The following is a 26297-nucleotide window of genomic DNA, read 5'->3' as shown; positions in this document are numbered from 1 at the left end:
TCTCAGGAGGGCTTCTACTATGTGTTTCAAAATATTTTTTTCTAGCTGCTTCCTTAATATCTCCAACTGTTTTTCAGTATGAGCATGCATCACACCTTACACTCAATAGCCCTTCTCTCAGACATGCTTCTCCCCACACTCTTCGTATATTAACAAATGGCTCCTCTGTTAACATAGATGCTGAAGCAAAAACTCCTGAGGTCTTGATTCTTCTTTTTCACTAAACAGTCATGTCCATTGCAACTACAAGTCCTCTCCGTTCTATTGAAATAAAACTCAAACTCATCTTCCTTCTGTCTTTACTGCTGCCTTCTTGGTCTAAATCACACAGTGACTGCAATAGTAACCTAACTGGATTCTCTGCTGTCCCTTCTGTACTTGTACTTTCAGCTGGTTCTTCACGTGGTTTTAAGAATGACCATTTAAGAAAGTATTTTGTTACTTCTCTGATAAGAACTCAGTTAATTTAGAGAAAACTACAAATAATTTTTATGAGTTACATGATTCCAATTTTTTAGACATCGAGTAAGTTTAAACTTCACATGACCTCGTATTCTTTGGCTCATATAGAATATGTTCAGAGAGGCCTTTTCTGGCCATCCATTGTATAGTTTCCACCCATCAGGTCACTCTGTAACATCATTAAGTTCCTTCATGGCACTTATTTACTCTCTGAATTAGTGTGCTGGTGTATTTGGTTTTGTTTACATATTTTGTTGTGTCCTCCCACTAAAATATTAAGTCTAAAATGGCAAAAACATTATCTGCTTTCTACAGTACTTTATCTCCATTGGTAAAATGGAGCTTGGTGTATGGTAGGTACTAAATAATATTTTATTGGGCAAATGGATGAATATGCATAGTACAGTAATTGGAAGATTACATGCAAAAATAGCTTCATTTTTGCTAATGTTGTGGAAAAAGAATTATTCATCTTTTCACAATGCATTAATGTCTTTAGAGTGAGGTATTATCACATTAGTCATGTGCAGTTAGAAGGTATATAATACACGTGTTTGTAATATTACTTTTTGAAAAGAGTATTTTAACTAAGATGGGAAATTGCATAAAAGAATGTATAAAAAAGAATAAAAAATCAAACAAGATCAGTAAAGCTTATTAAGTGCTTGAAGAAGATAATGAAAAGACTGAAGCATAAGCTATTTACATATTGGATATATGCTTCGAGCCCTCCAAGAAGATTTTATGAGTTATTCATCATAACCACAATGATGGACAAACAATGAATAATGTTAAGCTTACATCTACAACTTGTAGGTAGGTGTTTCTAGTGCTGATTGTTCTTAAAGATAATATAAAAATGTGTAGTAAATTTACATTTGTGATATGCAATTTGGATTTCTAATAGAAATTCCATATATAAGCCAATATAGGATTCTCTGAAAACATATTCTAACTGAACATAACTAACATTTTAAGCTTAGAAGTTAAATTTAGATTTTTTTCCATTATTCTCTTCACTTTAATTTCTTACGCATACAAAGAAACACCAATTAAATTATTAACTTTGTTTATATAAATTTCTGTGATAAGTAAGCATATCTCTGTATTTCTGTGTATTTAAGTATCTATCATCTATCTGTCTATCTATCTAGTTTCTCATTCTCACACCCGGTATTTTATGTAATGTAATGTTATTATTAACACAAATGATATTGCCAAAGGTAGAAAACTAGTGATGTACGATGGACTGTAATGCTCAGATTTTATTTGTTCCCCTTTCTTTAGAAAAAAGTTCTGTTTCCTCTGGAGAACTACCATCCCCATGCACACTCACTCTGTGTACTTTTGAGCAGAGATGACTCTTGGAGTAGACTCAGTTGACTTATTCCATCAGTACATCCCATCCTTGAGACAAAAATGATTAGGGATGAATTAAAATCCAATCAGAAGTAATGGGTCCTCTACGAAGAAAAAGAGATTTTCCTTGTTAAAGGGGGAATAAAATTAGGGGGGATATATGAAAGTTTCAGTTCTTTTGCTTGGATATGGGAAAAAATATAAAGTGGGGAGGGCCCTCTGAGGAATCTGTAGATGATAAATCATCAAGGAATCCAGGACGAAATGATGGAAGGAAACTTGGCTGAAAAAATAATTCTCACTGACAAACTGGCAAAAATGAAAATTTAACAAATAACATTAATATAAGAATATGGAAAATGAAACAAAATTCCTTTACTGAATAATCTTTGAAGTCTCATCTTGTAATGGAGTTCAGTACAACATGTAGCTAGCTGCTGCATATTCTATAACGTCATCAATATTTTCGCTACTCACATGATTATCAGTGCAAAGATAGGTGTGATTAGACAAAGGCTTATTAGAAGAAATGTCATCCGTAATGACATGGGATTTAGCCAAGACTGAGAGCAAATATAATGCACACCACATCTGAACAGATGATTTAAGAGTCATTGCATGTTTCCACCAGTTCTGTTGCTCTTTTTCTTCAGAAATGAAAATATAACGAGGAAAGTGGGACCTTCTAGATTATATAAAGACACATGAAGAAGACCCACAGCTGATGCAGGGTAACCTTTAGTTGATATGTGACGTTTGTCAATATATGTTGGTGATGTTTTAATGTTATTAAGTGTTACCACAGTAGAGATAACTAAATCTAGAACTTTCTGAGAACTTGAGATAGACATTTGAATTTTGCCATCATTTGGCAGGACAGGAACTGGGATAGTTGATACGCAGATAGGTAGACAGATAGGCAGACATGTAGATAGATAGCCAAGGATAAGATTAAATATATTTGCGAATGGAATAAATTTTAACACGTCAATTTAAATTTTTTGTTGTTCTTGGAAACGCTTAATCAATCCTGTATGGCTATGACCTATGTTTTCTTAACTATCCCAATGAATTTCTAATCTTGATAGTTTTGAAAAGCTACATTAAATACAAGTTATAATTTAGCCCTCTAGAGGGATCCTATTTTGTATATACCTGTGTTAGTTAGCATGTTTAAAGTAAGAAGGAAGCTTTAGATTAATATTCTGGGCTTTAAACCTGTCTGATGTTGTTGCTTGAGCATGTTATTAATCTGCTCTGAGGCACTTTTGTCACTTCTGAAGTGAGAATATTGTTGGCACAGCATAGTGTGGTGAGGCTTCAAGGCTTCACTAACCTAGACTTCATCCTAGACTCATCCTCCTGGATAGAGCGATGCTAGTTTAGGGCAGAAGAGTGAGCAGAAGTCGGCTAGATGAATTTGGAGTAGGGAAAGGAGAGGCATCTTCCAGGGAATAGGAAATAGATGGAGGAAGGCTTGGGATAAGAGAGAATGAAAGCCTGTCACGTGGCTGTAGTGTAAAGTTCAGAGGAGTGAAAAGTAATCGATAGAAGAGGAAGCAAGAAAAGAGACTTCTAAGCTGATTTCTAAAGTTTGGATACTAATCTGAGTATAAGTAAATGTCACTGAAGGATTTTAAACTTCTGACAAGGTCAGATTTTTGCAAAATGTCTTCTCTACTCACAATAAGAAAAGTTGACTCCGGAGAAGTAAAAATAGAAGCTGAGAAACTAACTAGAAGCTGCAACAATGTAAACTCTTCCTGAGTGTCTTCATTGGTAGCACCATCAATGGGAGGCAGATGAATTTAAAAGCACCTTAAAAGGAAAAAACTATGGGGCTTGGTGATTAATTAGATTTGCGGGCAGTCCTGTGAGGGAGAAGAATTACCTCCATAGCACCCAGGTTTCTGGCTTGAGCACTAGATTATCTCATTGAGATTACACATTAGGAGAATGATCAAGTTTAGAAGAAAATTGAAAAGCCTCAGTTGTTTTCTGTCTAAATTTGAGGTTCCTGCAAAATACTCCAGTGGAATTGACTGAAGATAGTTAGAACTAAAGTTCAGAAGAGAAAATCTGGTGAGGACATTATGCAAACCATGGGAATGGAAGATACAATCTACGAAGAGTAGGTGAGCTAGAGCATATGGAAAAACAGTTTACAAGAAGAGAGTTAAGAACAATTCTACAACTGCTGAAAAGAGGAAAATGATACTGCAAAGAAATCGTGAAAAGATTCAAGCGAATTAGAAAAAAAATCATTCCATTTGGCTTGAGACTCCAGCATGACTTATTTCAAGAGGAGAATGGGTAATACTTCAAATGCTGCTGCGAGGAAACTAGAGTGTTTTTGGGTTTTGCAGTAAGGAGGCTTTTGATAGTCTTGTTAAACATTTCAAAGGAAGGGAGATGAGTAGGAAGACAGACTGCAAAGGAATGAAGATTCCACGTTGGCTTGTAGATCAATTCTGATCTGCCAATTGCCAAGAATTCTCAGATGATTTTGCATTTACTTGAGCTCAGATTCTTTTGGGAAATTGTTTTCTTTCTCTGTCATAGCTGCAAATACCAATTGCTGCTTATATTCTGCTGTTACTCTTAACATCTATCTTTGTTTCTATATATATATACACACACAAAGTCATATGACTACTTGTGGTTTTATTCTTTGTCTACCTATCATCTCCCTATCATTGTTCCATTTCTAACGTAAATTGTATATATTTAAATTTAATGTACTAAATTATTTTTAAAACAAGATTAAAAATTCCATCAGTCCATTTGATCACAAATATATAAGAAGTGTTTTGATAGCTTAGGCCTAATATTTCAGTTATCTTTTCAAGTATTCTGTGATTTGTTGCTATCACTGCATTTTAGAACAATTTTCAAATGTGCTGAGAGATCAAAGCCGGACTAATAAGAATAAAATATAGACAAATAATATGGATTTAAGCAATATGTACAATATACTGACACATAGGAATAGTTTTAAAACAATCACTATTTTGGTTAATGTGAAATAAAAATGTACAACTGTCATCTCAATGCATGTGCAATGCCCAATTAATAAAAGGAAAATCAGCCCCATCATTTTTGTTGATCTATTATATTAAAATTGCCTTAATATCGTAAGGGAGACAAAATTTTACCTCTACTATCTTATAGTCTCTGACTGGGCCTGAGAAGTAAATTGACATAAACCAGATTAAAAGGAAAAATAGAATTCACATGTACATTGGAACCCCCCTGAAAAAATGAAGACCCAAAGAGGTGGCTCTGCCTAAGTATTTTTATATGAGGTTGAACAAAGAAATACAGTTGTGGAAAAGTAACTAAAACATATAAGGAGAGTAAAGGGTAACAGTTATTTTAACAACTGTGTGTACGGATTTCTCCTGGCCTCTGCTCCCCGTCGCTGGTGATATGAATGTTTCTTTCCTCCTGGAGCAGGGAAAGCATCTTTCACGTGGGAGTTTTATCTCCTGCTTTCAGGAAGAAAAGGGAAGGTCAGTGTGCCCTCTCGCACCTACTGTCTTTCAAGTGCCCTTAGCTCAAAATAATCCTTATAGCATATATTGCGGTGCCAGCCTTCAATAATTAAGCATCAGTTTCAGAGAAGCGATACTTCCTAGGCTAAATGTTGTTGTTGTTTATTTTTAATTTTGCACTTTTGAAGGAATGACATTTTCCCCACAGGTATTGTTTAAAAGAATGTATCCATGCTGAATCTCCTAGCTTGTCTCTCATTCTATCCAACTCTCTTAGGAGGAATCTCATTAAGAAAGTGAAATTGCCCCTAATTCTATCACTATAGATAGCTCTGGATGACATAAAATTAATGCTGTCCCAGTACACGTCTGAAACGCAGACCGATCAAGCTCTTTTGCTGGTGAGGCACATTTAGTTGACAATATTCAGCTAAAGATAGGATGAATGATCTTTGACAATTTTAATGGAGTACCTTGACATTCTTCAAGTAAAAGAAGTAACTCAGATGGTTCTTTTTAATATGAACTATATTTCAATATTACCAACATATGTAACTATGCATAGTAGCCATGAAAACCCTGTGAACAGCAGCAGAGCATTGTCTGATACAGTGTTGGAAGGTGAGAGGATGGTGCAAAAAGACCAGGCAGGGTACCGTTCTTCTGTGCACAGGGTCGCTGTGAGTCAGAATTGACTCTACAGCACTGACAAGAAATTGACTGCTACATCCTTGGTAAAGTATAATTTGCAGATTGTTATTTCATTATTCTTTTTGCTAAATGTCCATGGATTCAACTGCTAATAAGGATTCTTCCTTTTTAGCAAAACTTGTTTAGAAAATGCTATCCTTTGCCAGTAACATACAGTAGGATGATGGAAAGGTGCTCGTGATTACCCATTCTACAATCCTCCAATGACTTAGAGAAGAGTGGAGGAAGGCCTCCCAACTTTCTCAGGTTATGTTTCAAATATATATATATATATATATATATATACACACTTAATGTATGTATATATATGTGTACAATTTACAGTTTTATTTTAGATAATGATACAAAAACGTCATATGAACATTTTCTGAATCATTTGTATAAGCAATTTAAATCAAGCGCTGCAAACAATTTCTGTTTTCTGTATCGTTTTTCCATTTACAGTTATATTGGTCTTATTAGGACCACCTTAGTGTACATAGTAAAATATATATCATATTATAAATGGAAAAAGGACAGAGGTGACTTTTAATGTAAATAACATATTCTAAATAAGTAAGGCCAAAAAAAGCCATGCTTTGCTAAACAAGCATTTCAGTTGTGCAATACTTTGAATAGAGAAAAGTAGTGGGAAAATTAAATTATCACACAGTACCAAGTAAAATAGATATATAAAATTCAAAAGAAACTGCATTGTGTATATCAGTGTCATATAATCTGTACAAAGAAATGTAATGACAGCAGAAAAACACCTTCAGTCATATTAAATTGATGTTACTTTTACTTTTAGGTTTATCATTTCATGTGTTAATACCAAGTAAATTAATCATAATTTTATATTTCTACATAATTAAGAAATATTATAATGAAAATAATTTAAAGCAATACTGGATGAGTAATAAAATACTTTTCCTTTTAAAGAATATTTCACACATTAGTCAGTGAAGGCAGCTTGCTTCAGTGTCAGCATGGAAAAGCTTAGTCAATGACCCATAGGCTTGACCTTTCCAACGAGCATTTTATGGTAAAAACAAATAAAATAGGATAACAAATGATAGGAGGGAAAATGTTTTTATCTGGTTCTTATCCTTAGTAATCATAAATATATAGGTTGAAATCAGTTATTAATGGCCATTCCCACAGTGTCCAACCAAAACTTCTCACCTTCATGAAAAGGTTCTATGCATGTTTGAACTTTGGTAGAGAACGTGTAAGCAGAGAAAAGTAAGTGAACTATCTCAATGCAAAAACAGCACCAGGACTTTCGTATTTCCATTTCGTTGATATACATTTGTTGATGGCATTATTCTCCTAGTCACATAATTTCAGACTATAATGCTCATGTTGAGATAAAAATATTTGTTATTTTTTTGTTCTGCTTTGTTCCCAGCTCTTCCAATTTGTTCTAGAAACAGATTCTGTTCCTCAGCATTATATATTGGACTAGTAGAACTTATTCTAAATCAAACATATTGAAACTTTATATAAGAGATCATATTATGATAGACAGAAGGAAACGATATTTCAAGCAATCTCACAAGTTATTCTCTTAGAGATTTCTTATTTAAAACTTGACCAGAACCATCCTATGTACCAGACCTCCTTCCAAGATTCTTATTTGAAAGGGGAAAGAAAATAAGAAAAAATTAATCACATGGTATCACCAAAGAATAAAATAGGTATGTATGTCACTGGTAGATGAAAATATTTAAGAAACTTCAGGAAGATAGCAAACAGATGGAAAAAAAAAATAAAAATAAAAAAAAGACAAAGGAAACTATAATCAAAATCGGCCAAGACCTAGGAGAGAATGTTTCTTTCCAGGTGGGCCCCAAAGCAGCTCACTGTTAAGAATCTAGGGAACAGTCGCCTTAAGGCTGTCATCAGGAGAGAGTGGATGAACGGGCGTCTGAAGAACAGGGTGGGCCTAAATTGGCCTACCCTTCAAATGCAGATCTCCAATTAGAGCAAACAAAATACAGGAGAAAAAGGGAGGTTTGATGAAAAGCAGAGGAAATTACATAGGCTGTCAGAAAGAATTGCAACCCGGCCTGAGGTAAATTCTTATTTTCAAAATTGATGTGGAATACAAAAGAAAATGCATTCTGCATATAAGTAAAATCATAAAGGCTGTCTCCTTATGGATGAAAGTCTTGGGGGGGCACTCATTTTCCTGTTCTCTGCAGGTGCTCCTTAAAGAAAAGAGTATTAATCAGAATACCTATCTCAATTGTCGAGAAACTCTTTCTCCCATCTCCAGATTGTATAACTTTATTATCCACACATAATGTCATACCAACAATGATTATCAGACATTTGAGGCAAATAACATTAAAAAGAATCCACCATAATAAACTAAACAATTAGCCACACAAGAGGGTTTGACAGCAATTATAATATGGAAACAAACTTTTTTCAAAATAAACTTTTAATACTAGAACAGTTTTAGATTTATAGAATTATTGTGAAGATAGTACAAACATTTGCTCTATGGTCCACATTCAGTTTCCCTATTGTTACTATCTTACCTGAGTATGGTACATTTGTCACAGTTAATGAGTCATTATTATTTACTAATTTCCTCAGTTCTTTCCTGACTTATTTTTTCCTTCTAGGATCCAATTCAGATCATCACATTACATTCAGAAGTCCTGTCTCCTTAGGCTCCTTTAGATTGTGAGAGTTTTTCAGACTCTCCTTGTTTTTGATGACTGACAGTTTTGAATATTCCTAGCTAGATGTTTTATAGAATGTCTCTCCATTGGGATTTTCATCACATCTTAAGTGTATGTTTTATCAGTATGACTTATCCCTGTGATGTTAATCTAAATCATGGCTTGAGGTAGTCTTTGTCAGGTTTCTCCACTGGAAAGTTACTCTTATTATTTCTTCTTCCCATAGTGTACTTTTGCGAAGAAAGTCACTAAATGTAGCCCATCCTTAAGAAGTAGGGAGTTGTAGTCTAATTCCTTAAGGCAGAGTATCAAAAAGATTATTTGGATTTCTGCACAGGAGATTTACTTATTCTCCTTCATTTGTTTATTACTCTATCATTGATTTATATCAGGACAGACTCATGGACATTTATTTTGTATATTGGAGTATAATCCAATACTACTTATTAATTTTGATATTCAAACTGTTCCCTATTTGGTCATTGGAGAGACTTTCAGGGCTCCTGTGTTCCTTTGACATCATACTCCCATCATTATTTTATTTATTTATTTTATGAACTCTGTCTTATTTTCTGGCACCACAAGATTGCACTGTCTCATCTTGTACGTTTCTTGCTCTAGTTCTAGAAATAGACATTTTTTCCAAGGAGATATATGATTGTAAATTTGCCTTATTATAGATACACGTCTATAAATACTTCTATATTTAATCAAATATGTCTTTATTAAACTAAAAATGAGTTCATACTGATGACTCCAAATCTAATCTGTTGCCACATGAATCGTTTTAGGTTCTTCCACTTGCTTGTCTGTAAGCTACCATTCCAACAGTGGAAATTTGTCTACTACTGCTAGCCCCACATTTAGTTATCAGTTCAATGCTGTTATACAAGTATGGTGATTTCACAGTTGCTATCCTATGCAACTTTCACAACTGTTATCCTATGCACCCTTGTTGGGGGGCGGGGTGGAGTAAATCATTATCCATTAGAGTGCAGTGTTTATGTACAGTTACTTTTGCCTTCATTGCCACTTATTTCCAAAGTTGCTTGGGTCACTACCTTATTCCATCAATCATCTTCAGTTAGATTGTTTCATATATTTACAATACATTTCAATCCTTTTGCCACACCTTACATTCCATCCTGGGATACTCTGACCTCCTAAAATAATTTTTTTTTAATTTACATAGATTAAGGTTTACTGTTTGTACTGCAAATTTCAACAGGTGTTGATAAATACATAGTGTTATATATCCATGATCACAATATCACACAGAATAGTTTTGGCACCTTAAAAAATCTCGTTCTTTAGCTATTCAGTCCTCTCCTCGACCTCTAAGTCCTTGGTGACCACTGATCTGTTTACTGCCTTTATACTTTTGCCTTTTTCAGAATGTCATATCATTGAAATGATAAACTATGTAGCTTTTTCAGACTGGTTTCTTTCACTAGCAATATGAATTTAAGTTTCCACCATGTCTTTTCGTGGCTTGAAACGTTGTTTCTTTTTATTGCTGAATAATATTCCATTAATGAATGTACCAATTTGTTTATCCATCAACCTATTAAAAGACATGTAAATGCTTCCATTTTTTGGTGATTATGAATAAAGCTTCTGTATCCATTCATGTACAGGTTTTTGTGTGGGCATAAATTTTCAAGTGAATTGGGTAAGTATCAAGCATGTGCAATTGCTGGATTATATGATAAAACTATGTTTAATTTTGTAATAAACTGCCAAACTGTCTTCCAATCTGTCTTTACCATTTTACCTTCCCACCAGCAATGGATGAGAGTTCCTGGTGCCTGTATCCTTGGCAGCAGTTGGTATTATCAGGTTTTCTTGGATTTTAACCATTCTAATTGGTATGTAGTCGTACCTTGTTGCTTTAATTGCAATTCTCTAATGACAATGATGTTTAGCAATTTTTCATATGCTTATTTGCCGTCTATATACATTCTTTGGTGTAGGACCTGCTCAGATCTTTTGCCCATTTTTCAATTGGATTGTTTGTTGTCTCATTGAATTTTGAGTTTATTTGTATATTATTATTTTACATATATGTAGGGTAAAGAAAATAACCTCAACTTCTAATTTTTCTTTTAAAGATTGGCACCTGAGCTAACATCTGTTGCCAATCTTCTTTTTTTTTCCTTCTTCTTCTTCTCCCAAAAGCCCCCCAGTACATAGTTATATACTCTAGCCGTAGGTCTTTTCAGTTGTGCTATGTAGGATGCTGTGTTCGTGCCCAGGATCTGAACCAGCAAAACCCCGGGCCACCAAAGCAGAGCACACAGACATAACCACTTGGCCATGGAGCCAGCCTCTCTAATTTTTTTTAACTAAGGAACTCATTAGAAATTAGTATATCTTAGAGAAAGCAAATCTGGAATTTGCATACTCTTCAGGTTCACTTGTTTAATTTTCTATGGGTAAATTAAAATTTAGAACTGCTTATCTTAAAAGTAGATTCTTACAAGAAACCCCAGTAACAAAATATCACAAAATTTAACTTTTGTTATTTGTAAGATAAAATTGAATATTTTAGTCTTATGGACATGTGAGAAACATTGTTTTCCTTGAATTCACCAGTTATTTATGACAAAAAAACAATAAGAACAAAACAAAAATTGCTTTATGAACTTTTGATTCAGTCAGTCTGCTTGAATGTATAGACCACACTGATGCTTCTATTTGTCCAATATGGTTTATTTAACATCTAGACAAGATTAGTTGCCTTATAGGCATTGTTCTTCATGTAGTTTATTATATCAAATATCACTATTCAGAGTAGAGAAAAAATGTTAAGGTGTTTCAATTGTTTGATATCTTTACCTGTTAATGCTAATCCTAGGCTTATGTTCAGAGAATATAAAAAGTACTTTCTGGGCTATCTGGATAACTTCTCCTTTTCATCATTGATATAAACTGGAATTACGTCTATATTCAATCAAATTGTGTCTATAAAGTTTACAAATCTTTTCAGGTAACATGTCAAATGTTGCTTTAATGATTAGCATTCATCATCTCAGAAATTAAGATACATCTGATCTGATGTAATAAAAATGGTTCATGATGCCGTTTCTTAGGTACTGAAGTTCAGTTTTTCTTTATGGTTGGTGTTCTGGCTATCTTCCACATGCACATCCAGATCCAAGCTCCACCCTGTGGCTCTGGGAGGCTGATCTATTTGGGCTGCCCTAACACGTTCCTTTCTTCTGGCTTCCGGTGTGTTGGCCAATGGAGAGCACTAGCTTGGTATCAGAAGGTAAGGTGAGAGGCTGATTATATATTGCCCAGCATCCCTCAGCACAGACTCAGTTGGCTGGCTGTGCTCCTCTACCAATAATCGCAGGACCTGTCAGATAATCCTCTTTACTTCTTCACACCTTTCTTCTGCTCCTTCCCTTTTTTTTCATATTCTCTCTCCCTTTCTCTCTCTCTCTCTCCCTAAGAAAGTTATCTTCTTTGCTACTTAGCCAGCCCTGGTGGTCTAGCGGTTGATTCGACCACCATGGCTTGGGTTCATTTCTGGGTCAGGGAACCATACCATTCATCGGTCCATCAGTTGTCATACTGTCATGGCTGCGTGTTGCTGGAATGCTGAAAGCTCTGCTACCAGGATTTCAAACACCAGCAGGGTCACCCATGGTGGACAGGTTTCAGCAGAGTTTCCAGACTAAGGCAGACTAGAAAGAAGGACCTGGCCACCCACTTCTGAAAAAATTGGCCATGAAAATCCTGTGAATAGCAGCAGAGCATTGTCTGACATAGCGCCAGAAGAGGGTGAGACGGTGCAAAAAAGACTGGGCAGGGTTCTGCTCTGCTGTACAAGGCGTCACTAAGAGTTGGAATCAACTTGGCCCTACTAACAACAACAAAAATTTGCTACCTAGATAAAATCTACTGGGCATGTTTCAAAAATATCAAGTGTACTTCTCCATATGTTTCCATGAAAAAAAAGGAAATAAATCAAGTTTTACTCAAAGAATAATAGTGGACAAAATTCTCCTGTACAATCAATGTTCGTTTTTGTCATTTGAGATAGTGAAAGATCTGTTCAATTTGCCAAAATTGTGAAGGAACTGATATATTTAAAGAAAAAAAGATGAAATATATATTTAATTAATGTGCTCCTAATTCTTCTAATGATCTTAATAAATCACCTTGAAGAAAACTTTCCCTACCCATAATGTCATAGTAACTGCTTTAACTGCCAGTTTAAAGCAAAGCTATCATTACAAATATAATGATTAAAAAATCATAACACATTAATAATTTTCTGATATATCTTGTGTCATACTGGAAAATAAAATACTCTATATTACTTGTGTCTCATTCTCTTTTTATCAGATATATCTCTAAATTAATAAATATTAATACTCATGGTAGAAAATTTATTTATTTAGATTCTAGTACACAGTGAATTTAATATAAAAGCTATATTCAAACAATGCAGAATTATTTAGTGTATACTTTTAAATTAATTAAAAAACAAAGAAAAACAAATGCAAAAATGAAAAATGTCATGTATTATTTGATTAAATAGGCAAAAAAGAATTAGCCTCAATGGAAATCAAACCCTGATTGAGGTATATAAATTTCAAATTTTCCTTCTTAGCTGAATTTATTCTTTGCATTTCAGTAGTACTCCATGTTAACAATTGTCTTGCAATTTGAATGCTGAAAGTTATGGTTCATGCCTTTTATTAGCTACTAAAAAAATGTTGATTTATGGGGCTGGCCCCATGGCCGAGTGGTTAAGTTCGCGCGCTCCGCTGCAGGCGGCCCAGTGTTTCGTCGGTTCGAATCCTGGGCGCGGACATGGCACTGCTCGTCAGACCACGCTGAGGCAGCGTCCCACATGCCACAACTAGAGGAACCCACAACGAAGAATACACAACTATGTACCGGGGGGCTTTGGGGAGAAAAAGGAAAAAATAAAATCTTTAAAAAAAAAGAAAATGTTGATTTATATGTAGAATAACATCTAGATTGAATTTTAACACCCATTATAATTTTGAGCAGTGCTATATAAACACAACTTTAGGAAAAACTAAAGGGTTTTCAGAAAACAGAAAAACTGAAGTCCCTATTAAGATCATCAATCTAACTTTAGCTACAGAGTTTTTATTAACCATTATCAAATTTTAGCCCTAACATCATTATTACTTTAAATCTCTCTTAATTATGGTTCATTGGAAATCAGTTGCTAACTAATGTCTTCTTCTAATCATTTTCTTCTTACCATAAAAACAGTTTTAAATCAATTTTTTTACATTACTTAATCCTTCAGACTTAATTAAATTCTGAAACACCATTATCTAACTTGTATTGTGTTATAACAGGGCTATCCCAAGGGTTACATTGCTGCTGGACATTTTTCCAAAAGCTATTTTTATGGTTACCTTGAGCTTGCTTGCATTGTCAAAAATGGGTTACAAGTTATTTTAACAAAAGTTTGACACGTGTGATTTTTCTTCACCAATAGTGCAACAAAGTAAAGAATGGAGACACTCTTCCCAGACACAGCAACATTGTCTAGGGGAGACAACAAGGAGAATATCAAAGACATAGAAGCGCAAAGTGCAAATCAGGGAATTGTATCTCTTCAGCTAAATAACTGGCATACGGAATTAAAACTTACTGTTCTAATTATCTTGTTTACACTGGAGATTTTTCATGTTTTGCATGATCCATATTTAGTATCAAGGACATTTTATACTCTTCCCTTTCTTCCAAAGCTGTTTTTTTTTTCAATTTAAAAATTTGTTATGCATCTAATATGGCAGGAGTTAACTGACTCATTCTTCTTCTGTTCACAGTTATATTGAAACAATTTAGATTTACATTTAATACAACTTCTTGAAAATTTTTATTAAATATATCCACATGCATGAAGTCTTTTATTTAAGCAGTCCTTTTATTTACCATTTAGATTATATTCTCCTAACGTTAGCTCTGGCTATGTTGCAATGGCTTATAAATTTGTGTAATCAGCATAAAAAATATACCAAAATATTCTCAAGTCATTTGTCATAGAAGAAAGCTAAAATGAAGAAATTGCACTAAAATCTAAATAAGAAATAGAATATATGCACATTAGACAGAGACCATTTAAATTGTCTTTGAAGAGATTAAAGCAGCACATAAAAATGCTTAAAGTAGGAATATTAGAATGTGTTTACTAAATCTATGCATTAATATACTTCCTCTTCCTGAATCTCAAATTAGCCTGGTTATAAATATTTAGCTTCCTTTGTTAAACGGATATAGTGAAGTAATATTTTTTAATTTAATTTCAAAAGAAATCATATTCCTTATTCAAGGGTGCTCTGAGAGGCTTTATATATGCCATATTTTTTTTAATGGTTGTGCTCCATGTTCTGTTCAGTTGTATTGACACAATACCTGTTAAAAATCCCAAACTAGAAATGTGAAAATTAGGAATTTAGAGCTGGAAGCAGCCTTAGTAATCGTGCAGCCCACCCTCCTCATTTTACAGCCTGAGAGGTTGGAGGTCAGTGAGAGTACTTTATGCTGACCAGATCACGAGAGCAAATTAATCGCAGTTAGAACTTGAGCTAGGATCTCCCCGGGGCCTGACACCTCCAACTGTCACTCCTGCCATTATACTAGTCAACAGCAGCAATATTTGCCACTACCTACCACTAACTTCATTCTATAGATACTCCTCACTGTCTTGGAATTGTTTTTAATTAGATACTTTATACACATTATTTTGATTAATTTTGTAATCTAAATTTATCTGGAAAAAGCATGAAAGATAGGTTGTATGTTAAAGGAAAGGCACATTAATTTTCAGGAAATTTATAGCAGTTTTGAAAACACAGATTTGAGTAAATCAAATATAATCCATGTTGAGCATACAATATGCTAAAGTTCTAAGCTTCACCAGCAGATTGCCTTAATTAGCACTTGTAAGTAGACAGCGGCAAATTTTGGAAACTGTCAGCTCATTCTGTTTGTCATTCTCTGCTGAGTTAATTGAGGGATTCCTACAGATAACACAATTTCTATTAATTACAAGTAAAATTAATGTTTGATTACTTATATATAAAATTTTTCATTGTGATACATTTAAAGTATCATCATATAAAATTTCTTGACATATTATACATTCCCTCTATTTGCATCCCCAAATATTCCAATCTAGAATCCCAATTTTTGCAATTACTTTTCAACGTGTAAGTACTAATTGCTCTTTTTTCTTCTTAAAAAAACCCCAGAGGGCTGACTCTGTGGCATAGTGGTTAAGTTCAGTGCACTCTTCTTCTGTGGCCAGGGTTTGGTTCCTGAGTGTGGACCTAAACCACTCGTCCGCAGCCATGCCGTGGCGGTGACCCACATACAGGGTAAAGGAAGATCAGCGCAGATGTTAGCTCAGGGAGAATCTTCCTCATCAAAAACAGACACAAAACAGCTTTATTGAGTTCTAATTTGCATACCATACAATTCACCCTTTTGAAACATACAATTAGTCACATTTAGTTTTCACCTAGTTGTGTAACTCTTACCACTGTCTAATTTTAGAATACTTTGTTCATTCCCCAAAGAAACCCCATAAGCATTACTCCCTTTCCCTCGGTCCCTGGCAGCCATTAATCTACTTTCTGTTTCTATAGATTTGCCTACTCTGGAAATTTTGTATAATGAAATCATACAATATGTGCTAATTTGAGACTGAAATTTTACCTAGCATAATGTTTTGAAGGTTCACTCACATTGCAGTATGTATTAGTACTCCATTCTTCTTTATTGCCAAATACTACTCCATGTACAGACATACCATACTTTGTTCATCCATTCATCAGTTTTCTAGATGCCCTTTATCAAGTTGAAGTTCCCTTCTATTTCTAGTATATTGAGTGCTCTTATCATGAATGAGTATTGCTCTTTCTGCATCTGTTGAAATAACCATATTCTTTGTTCCTTTATTAATATCTTGGCTTAAATTCTGAATGATTTTTAGCTATCAAATAAACCTTACATACCTGCAATAAAAGCCAATTGATCACTGTGCATAGTATTTTTATGTACTGGATTAAATTTTCTATTATTTTTATAAAGATTTTTATGTCTACATTCATCAGGAAATTAATCTATGATATTATCTAATTAAGATGTCTTTGGGGACAGGCCCTGTGGTGTAGTGGTTAAGTTTGCGTGCTCCACTTGCCAGCCCAGAGTTGGTGGGTTTGGATCCCAGGTGCAGACCTATAGACCACTCATCAAGCCATGTTGTGGCAGCAGCCCACAAACAAAATAGAGAAAGACTGGCATAGACATTATGGGCCAATCTCCCTCACCAAAAAAAAAAAAGAGAGAGAGAGAGAGATGTCTTTGGTTTTATCATCAGGGCACACTAGCCTCTCAGAATGAGTTACGAGGTATTTTCTCTTCTATTCTTTGGAATAGTTTCTGAAGAATTGGATTAATTTTTCTTTAGTGTTTGGCAGAATTCACCAGCGTGGCCATCTGAGCCTGGGCTTTTCTTTGTGAGAAGTTTTAAATTTACTAATTTGATTTCTTTACCTGTCACAGATCTATTCACATATTATGTTTCTTCCTGAGTCAGTTTCAGTAGTTTGTGGCTTTCTAGGAATGTGTCCTTTTCATCTAAGTTCTCTGATTGATTGGCCTGTAGTTGTTCATAGTATGCAACTTCTAATTCTCCCGGGACAGGGCTTTTGTGGAACTCCAAACTCCATCCACCTCCTTCAGTTTCTGCTAGGCTGCCATTTTCCGCAGCTGCCGTGGTTGTGAAGCTGCTTGTTCAATGAATATTTGGAGCTGGGATGAAGGAGATTGGGATAGAGTAAGTTAAAACATCCTGAAGCTGAAAAATGCCACTTAATGTAGTTTTCATTAAAATTTTCTCCTACTACTTCATTATGATAAAATAAAACTCTTCAAAATGGTAGGTGTTTATAAACAATATGCATGTGTTAAACATGCAATATTAAATGTTTAAGATGGCTTCATAAAATCTGTCTTTATTGATCATCTGATATAATTATTTTTTAAATCTGTTAATTTCAATTATTTTGGCATTTAAGTAATGAAATCTACCTTGCCAGATGACTTGACTTTATCCAAAACTTACGGCGATAATAAGACTTCACCTCAGTTTATAAAAGAAGAAAAGCACGGAGATCTTAGATTAAAAGTATTTTAATATTTTATTTTCCAAGATGTTATTATCCTTACATCTTCTCCCTGATGTGCTCAGTCTTGTGCTTGAGCGACAATTTGACCAAAGTCAGAAGAAACTGATTTAATGTTGGGTTTCTGGAGCTAACGGAGACAGTTGGTCTTTGGGAAAAGGTATAACTTTTTTTTTTTTTTTTTAAAGATTTTATTTTTTCCTTTTTCTCCCCAAAGCCCCCCGGTACATAGTTGTGTATTCTTCGTTGTGGGTTCCTCTAGTTGTGGCATGTGGGACGCTGCCTCAGCGTGGTCTGACGAGCAGTGCCATGTCCGCGCCCAGGATTCGAACCGACGAAACACTGGGCCGCCTGCAGCGGAGCGCGCGAACTTAACCACTCGGCCACGGGGCCAGCCCCAGAAAAGGTATAACTTTTAAGACAATCTGGATCTGTTGGAAATTTCTATGCTGCCTCACTTCTACTTTTTACGTAATAACTATTACAGTCAGTGATGCTGTGCTGAATAATGACTGCAGAGCAAAACCCACTGGTTTTAAACACTTTGTGATGTGTACTTAAGGTGACAGGCTAATTGAGGTAATTTTTCCATTGACCAGTGAAACTTCACACTATGTGGGAGTTGCTAATCCCCACATAAAAGGATCATGCTGCCTTTTCTGAGCATTCACGACCATCCACAACTCTAATCACCAGAGTTCATTACTTGTATGTGTTAATTTCTGCATGCTTTTGAAAGCTTTCTTTGTGTATAACAAAATATTATTTTTTTACTAAAGTTTCAAACAGTAAATGAAATCTACAGTGTATGATGTTTAGCAAACTCAAACTGAAAGTTTTGTCAAAACAGTATTACTTAATGAAGTCTATATTCCTAGATTTGCTACATATGGTCATTAATGTTTATCTCTCAATTGCTGATTTAAAAGAAAACCAGAGGGGGCTGGCCCTGTCGCCAGGTGGTTAAAGTTCTGCCCTCTCTGCTTTGGTGGCCCAGGCTCGTGGGTTTGGATCCCAGGTGCGGACCTACTCCACTCATCAAGCCATGCTGTGGAGGCATTCTACATAGAAAACAGAGGAAGATTGGCACAGACATTAGCTCAGGGCTAATCTTCCTCAAGCAAAATAGAAGAAGATTGGCAATGAATATTAGCTTAGGGTGAATCTTCCTCACACAAAAAAAGACAAATGTGTTAAGCAGAAAAAAATACAAGGAGGAAAACATAAAATCACAACCACTTATAGTCTCATCACACTGAGACTGCTGAGATATATGTTTTTATGTTTTCCTTTACAGCTCTTAATGCATGAAATTTAACATATAAATTAATAGAGGAACAGAGAAATGGAAAAACATATATTTATATACATAAGGCAACACTGTATAAATAATTTACATGTTGCTGTCTTCTCTCTACATGTAAGAATCATCCTGCCATTAGATTTCTCACATTCACAATGGCTGTGTGTTATTCCAGTGTATGCATTTACCTAATTTATTTGGTCATTTTCTTTTCCTGTACTTTTAGATTATTGCTGGTTTGAGCAATTATAAGAAAAGGTTGACTATCTTTGATTGTACATTGCAGGCAGCATTTTGCATTGTTTTCCTAGGAAAAATTCCCAGAAATAGAGGTTTGGGGTCAAAGGAATGGTTAATTTAATACTGTTGCTAAATTACAGAAAATGATTATCTCAAGCTATTACTTTACTTCCCTTGAAAATTGATTTATATTGTTTAGCATTTTTATTTAAATAGAATATAATATTCAATAATTAACTTTTGCGTTTCTTAGTTACTTGTAAAGCTGACAGTTTATAAGCTCTTTGTGTTTATTTACTCACATTTTTCTTTAAGATATTGAACCCTCTTAAGGATCAAATGACTTTTTTGTGTGCAGGATGCTTTTTCTTTTCATGTTGTTTGATAATCCCAATTTTTACATTGATATAATTTTATGATCTTTATAATGTTTGTGGGGTTTATAACGGTAATTATTTTAAATTCCTGATAGTGGTTATTTTTGCCTTCTCCTTTTATTTTTTTGATCAACTTATCCAGAGGTATATCAATTCATTGATCTTTTAAATAATCTAATGTAAAAATTTTGCATCATAGAAAGATTTCAAATATTTTTAAAAATTTGACTCAAATTTGTAATTTTTTCCTTCCAGTTTCTTTAGATCAAATTTCCTGTTTTGGCTTTACATGTTTAAGATATTTGCACAGATCACCGATTTTCAGATTTTTTTCTCTTCTAGTATACAAATGTGTAACTTTAAAATTCCCTTAAAGTACTGATTTAGATACAACCAGTAGGTTTTGCTGTTATATTTTCATTATCTCTTTTAATTTAAAAAAATAATTTTTTCCACCTTCATTAAGATATAATAGGCATATAACGTTGTACAAGTTTAAGGTGTACATGTTGATTTGATACACTTCTATATTGCAAGATGATTACCACAATAGCATTAGCTAATACCTCTATTAATTCGAATATTTTTAAATTTTTTGTTATCCTCTTTTACTCTCATTTTTCTTAGAGGTATATGGCTTAATTTCCAAACATATGATCTTTTCCAGTTGTCTTTTAACTAGATTTTTTACAGTAAACACAAAGCAGTCATAGAACTAATATATAACATCAAATCTTTGAAATTTGTTGACAACCACATTTTGACTTAGAGACACAGAGATATCACAATCTGCTATCAAGATTGTATTTGTTCTGGTAGTTTAGTCAACTGAACTTCGATATTAGGCAAAAAAAAACCGTGAATTTTTATATCATCCTTGTGAAATGAAAGTAAAGACAAGAAGAGAAGAAAAAGAAAAAAGAGAGAAAGAGAGAGAGAAGATTGATGAAGAATTTACCATTGCTGATAACACTCTGCATTGCCTATCTACAAAAATTTACATTTATTGCTATGGGCACCAAATTATTTAAGGGATGAATAGATCAGGATATGGAGTCCAGGTGCATATTTTTAAAAATGGCATAAAAAATAAGTAGGTAAAAAGTGTTTGGCACCTGCGTGGTAGTCACCCCAATAAAAAATAAACTTGCAAACACTGACTATACATTTTTTAAAGTAAACAGACAACTTAAACATCCATGATTAAGTATTTGACAGTAAAAGAAAAATGAAACCATAAAAATTGGAAAATATATTTTAATATTTGAAAACTCTTCAAAAGGCATAAGATCTTCCAACAAGAAGAACTTATTCAAAATAATGAGTGATTGATAAGATAAAATTTTTCAACGTTGGGACATCAAAGAAATACTACAGAATTCACAATGATATCTCGTTTATTTTAAATGAATAAATTTGTTTTAAATGGGTATAATTTTCCTTGTGAAATAATACATGAAGAATCAAACTTCGATAATGAAACACTCAGCTAAACTAAATATAAAATAAAATAATATTGCTTGAATTCCTACCATAGGAACATAATAATTTTTAATATTCGACATGCATTTTTCCAAACTCTTTGTCTAGGCATAATGATATGTTAACTTATTACACAAAAACATGTGAAATGTATTGAATGCCAACTAGTGGATGTTGGCGATGTAATATTGAATAATAAAATTGCTTACATGTTATCTTCTGGATACTGTTTATAATGCTTTACATGTACTGATTCATTTATTGCTTACTCTAACTTCCAAAGCTATGTTCTTATGTCATTACCTGCAAATTATAAACAAAGGCTATAGAGGTACAGAGGTTTTTGGTAACAGGCCCAAGATCACCCAGCTAGGAAAAGAATTTAGGCAGTATGGATGGATTCACTATTCTGAACAAGCCTCTAGAGTGGAAGATAGGCTAGTAAAAAGACATTTATAATTTAGTGTTATAAATGCTTTGATGTGGTAATATAGTGAGGCATGGATTAACATAGACATAATGTTAACCATCAGGTAGTTTTGCCTTGAAGGAATTCCAGACAAAGTAACAGCTAAGCTTCAAGAATGACTCAAGGAAGAATAATTCAAGAAGTGGTTATCTTGTATTAAGGACTAGAGAAGAAAGACAATATAGGGATTTTGAAGAATTGTTGTGGCATACAAACTCTGAGTGAGAAGGCAATATGAAAATGAGGGTATATAATTTATATATATATATATATAAAATGTATGGATGTTATTATGTACATACGGATTATAATATTCATTTTATATATCATAGACTTGTTTTATCATTTACGTTTTTCTGCAAGCTGCACACTATCCTATTGCATATGTAAAACAAATATTTCCTTCTCTCCTGGATGAATGTCCCCTTCCTTTTTTCTCCTCCTTATTCTTAGCCTTAGCCTTTTCAAAATCTGCCTTTTATTGTAGATATTTATTTATCACGCAACAAGCTGTGAGCTCGTGAGTCCCAGACTTGATGTAGGTATCTTTGAATCCTTCACAATATTGCATTCTGCCCAACGTAAATATGTTTTTCCTTGAATTGAATCATGAGAAGAATGTGTTTTGGTAACAGTATACGTTATTAAAAGTAAGTAGTTTATGAGCAAAACTTCACTTTATATATTGGTCTGTTTCAGATTCTCATGTTATCATAAAAATTCGAAATTGTTTCCTGGTTTTTAATTTATTACTATTTTGAGTGAATTGTGGTGTATCCTCCTTTAAGTTCCAGAAATCTTGCATATTAGGGATGGAAATAAAGAAGTCTCAATTGTTTACTGTTATTTCCACTTGCCTAGAAGGACAATGTTTCATAATTCCCATCTTACAGAGACAAATGATCCAATCAGTCTGATAATTCACAAGAAATCAAAAGTTCCCAACTAATGCATGGAATTAGGACTATATGTTAATGTTTTCAGGTCTTGGCAGAACATTTCTTTGTAAGGTAGAAAAGTTTTCCTGAAAATTTGTTGAAAAGCTCCACAGTAACAAGTACTAGCTGTATCATGCTCGTGTGAACTTGAAGCGACTCGAGGTCTGAGATTAACGCATATTCTTATGAGTTTCCCTCACAAAAACTGGGATATTAACTTCTTCATAGAATCGACTCAAAAATTAACAAATGGAAATGGATAATTCTTTGGTGTGTTTGATAATAATGAGGAAAAAATATAAGCACAGCTACCATTTATTAAAACCCTAGTATTTATCAAATTGTGTTATAGAGTGTTGCAGGCATTTTATCTCCTCTCATTTAATTTCTACGAGAACACTGAGTTATAGGAGGTATTAACTTTATCTTACAGATAATTATACTGAGACTTAGAGGGTTTCAGCGCCAGGCACGATACTAATTAATGTCTGGTAGGTCATGGTTGTCAATATCCTTTTTCATTATGCAACCCAACGATTTCACAGAGAAGGCAATGTTTACGTTCTCATAGATTTTAAAAGATCCTGGGAAATAAGAGTCTTTTGCCCCAGACCAAACTTCACATCTATCATTGAAGATAGCGAACATTTTAGAACTTGAGCAGCTTGTGTAGGCTCAGAGAAAGAATGCAAAATACCTTTGACAGGTTTTTTTTTTAATTTATAAAATTACATATTCCTTTCTGGCACTTTATAGTCTTTGTGTGTTTAATACCAATATACTGTGAATTTTACCCTGTTGTCCTCCCCCTTCCCCACTGAAAAAGAATGAATTTTCCATGCCTCAATTTCATTAGCACAGGCTTTTAGACACCTCTATTATAGCATTCAACTCACCATGTTCTAATTATTTACATATGCCTGTATTTCACTCTATATTATACATGTCCTGAGGCCAGTACTATAATCTCATAGATGCAGTCCAACTTAACACTTGGCACATGGCAAATATTGGGGTGAGATTGGAATGGGGGTTCCTTGTCCCTTGATTTAAGTTCTAAATGAAAGACCATCCTTTAAGAGAACCATGCCTGACCTTACACTACTCCCCAAGGGAAGAGAATGATTTACGTGTTTGACAAGTTTTGGAGGAAGAACTTAAAATGCATTTCTCAGTTCCTTCTCTTTTCTACTTTTGCACTTCTCCTGCTGTCGGAGAACACATATTCTCAGCTCACTGGTATCTGAAAGTTAGGGACTGACCGCTTTGGAGAGAGCTGTTGTTGACAAGTACATAAGCCTTCCTATATTAGGGATAAAATATTCACAAACTCATACGCCTACGTATAAAAGCCACATTCTCCAGTCAATCTTTGTTAGTAATAGAGCCAATATTTTGACCCCACTGTCTGGGTTCAGGGAGGAAAAAGGGATTATTATTTATTAGTCTTATACAATCACAGCATCTGATGTATTCGCCATGAATATTGAAAAATAGCAAATAAAATTATAAAAATAACACATGAAGGATGAATTTAGACTCAAGTTTAGCAAGTTTAGCAAGAATGCTACAGAGAATTGTGTAAGAATTCCATAAAAATTTTGGAAAAGTTCATACATGGAAAATACCATATTTTTCAGGTCACTGTAAATTACAGAAGGTTTATACAAAGTTGAGCGACTATTTTGGTGGGTTGTTAGTGTGTTGGATGCTGCAGTTGATACTAAATCATATATAGTTCTTACCTAAGCACACACGGATGTAACAAGAATTGGCTTCTTAGGAAAAATTAGTTTTCCATTTTCAGTGCAGGCAGATAACAGATAAACATCAATAACAAAGATTTTCTGTTTTACTATATTTCTTATTCAAGTGTGCTGAATGGAGTCTGAGAATTATTTATTTTCCAAACTTACAGTGTAAGCAGTCAGTGTTGTATTAATCTAATTTGCATAGTTCCTTTAGCCACATCATAGATGAGAAACTAACTTAAATTTTTAGATTCTGAAGGAACCACAACCAAGGAAACTACACCATGCACCTACTGCAGGAAACTCACCCCTATCTCCATTAGCGTAACTTCCCTCTGCTGAGGCTAAGCAGAACAAGAAGTTTGGGAGAAGGAATTTGGAACTATGGACAAGTAACACACAAGATAATTTTGAGAGCAATTCCCTTGGTCTTTACTTTGGAATTGAACTTTCTAAGAAATTTCTCTTTCATCTTTATCATATTCCTAGGAACTTCATTATGGGAGACAGTAATGTTAAAAGTTGATGTATCCTAACGTCATTTAATCTCAAAACCATCCCTATGAAGAACTATATTCTACATATATGCTTGAACCAAAGTTGGGATGAGAAATGGAATAGACTCGAGTACAGAATAACTTTGTAGCTAATTTATTAATGTTCTTTACTGATTGGTGGTAAAATCATTTGAAAGTAAAATTTATATTGCCATCAGCAGTCCCCGAGGGAGCTGCAGAAGAGGAGTGGAGGGTTTTCAATTTCTCAATTTTCCTACAACCGGAGCTCAAGTCTATCTGATTCAGGTGGGAATATTATTAAACAAATGTATCCAATTAAATAAGCTTTTCCGCTAAAAGTTACTTTTTATAAGTAATAAAGCTGATATCTTGTTTTCTATCAATTAGATTCCTTTCTCTTTTCTAGAAATTAGGTTGGGAAAATGGGAGTCATGTAGTTACTGATTCTGTTTTATGCATCAACATTTGCCTCCTCCTATCGTCAAGGAAGTTATTGGATCACAAATTAAACACTTCAACATAGACCGAAGATTCCCAGATAAAATATATTTAATGTGAAGATCATGAAAAAGTTTTGGGGTGACACTCATATTTTTGATGTTTGGAGTTTGAAAATAGTTGGCTTTTCTAACCCTGCAAATCTCCCAATTACTAGACTCCTACTCAATTTTGATTGCGGGCTATCGGCAGAGAATGCCTCTGTTAGCACAGCTGTACTCCATTTTATCTCCAGTCTCAAAGTGATTGATCTCTTCCCGAGGTTTTTCTTTCTTCTCTCTCTCTTTTGTGATAAACAAACAAACATGTGTCTGACTTTTCCTAATCTCTTTTGCTAGATCTTCAGGTTTTTTAAGCATATGATATGCCTTCCAAGCTATGAAAGATAAGAAATTTATCACATGTTTTGCCATAGCATAACAAAGGCCATTTGATTTCCAGTTTCAATATCTATTTCATAGTGCAAGGAGTCCAATTTGTAAGACACAAATTTTAGGATTTGGCTACAGCAGTACCTCAGTACCTCTAATACTAGATTTCTTGTTACATGAAGGCAGTGCCATTGTAAGAAAGAGATCTCGAATAGGACTTAAATAAAATAGAGATTCATTTTTCTCTTGCTTAATAATCCAGAGGAGAGAAATTAAGAGTTGACCACACCATCTTCAGCATATAGTACTCATCTCTGTGTCCTAAGCATAAGCTCTAGGATACTTCATGGTATGTAAGAATGAAGAAAGAAAAATGTATCTAATGGTTTTCTTTTAGAGATTGTGATGAGACTTGGCATAATTTCTGGTCACAGCCTGTGGTCAGAACTTGATCACAC

This window comes from Equus asinus, chromosome 4, assembly GCF_041296235.1.
Source record: "Equus asinus isolate D_3611 breed Donkey chromosome 4, EquAss-T2T_v2, whole genome shotgun sequence".
NCBI classification, from domain to species: Eukaryota; Metazoa; Chordata; class Mammalia; order Perissodactyla; family Equidae; genus Equus; species Equus asinus.
This window is presented reverse-complemented; position numbering follows the sequence as displayed.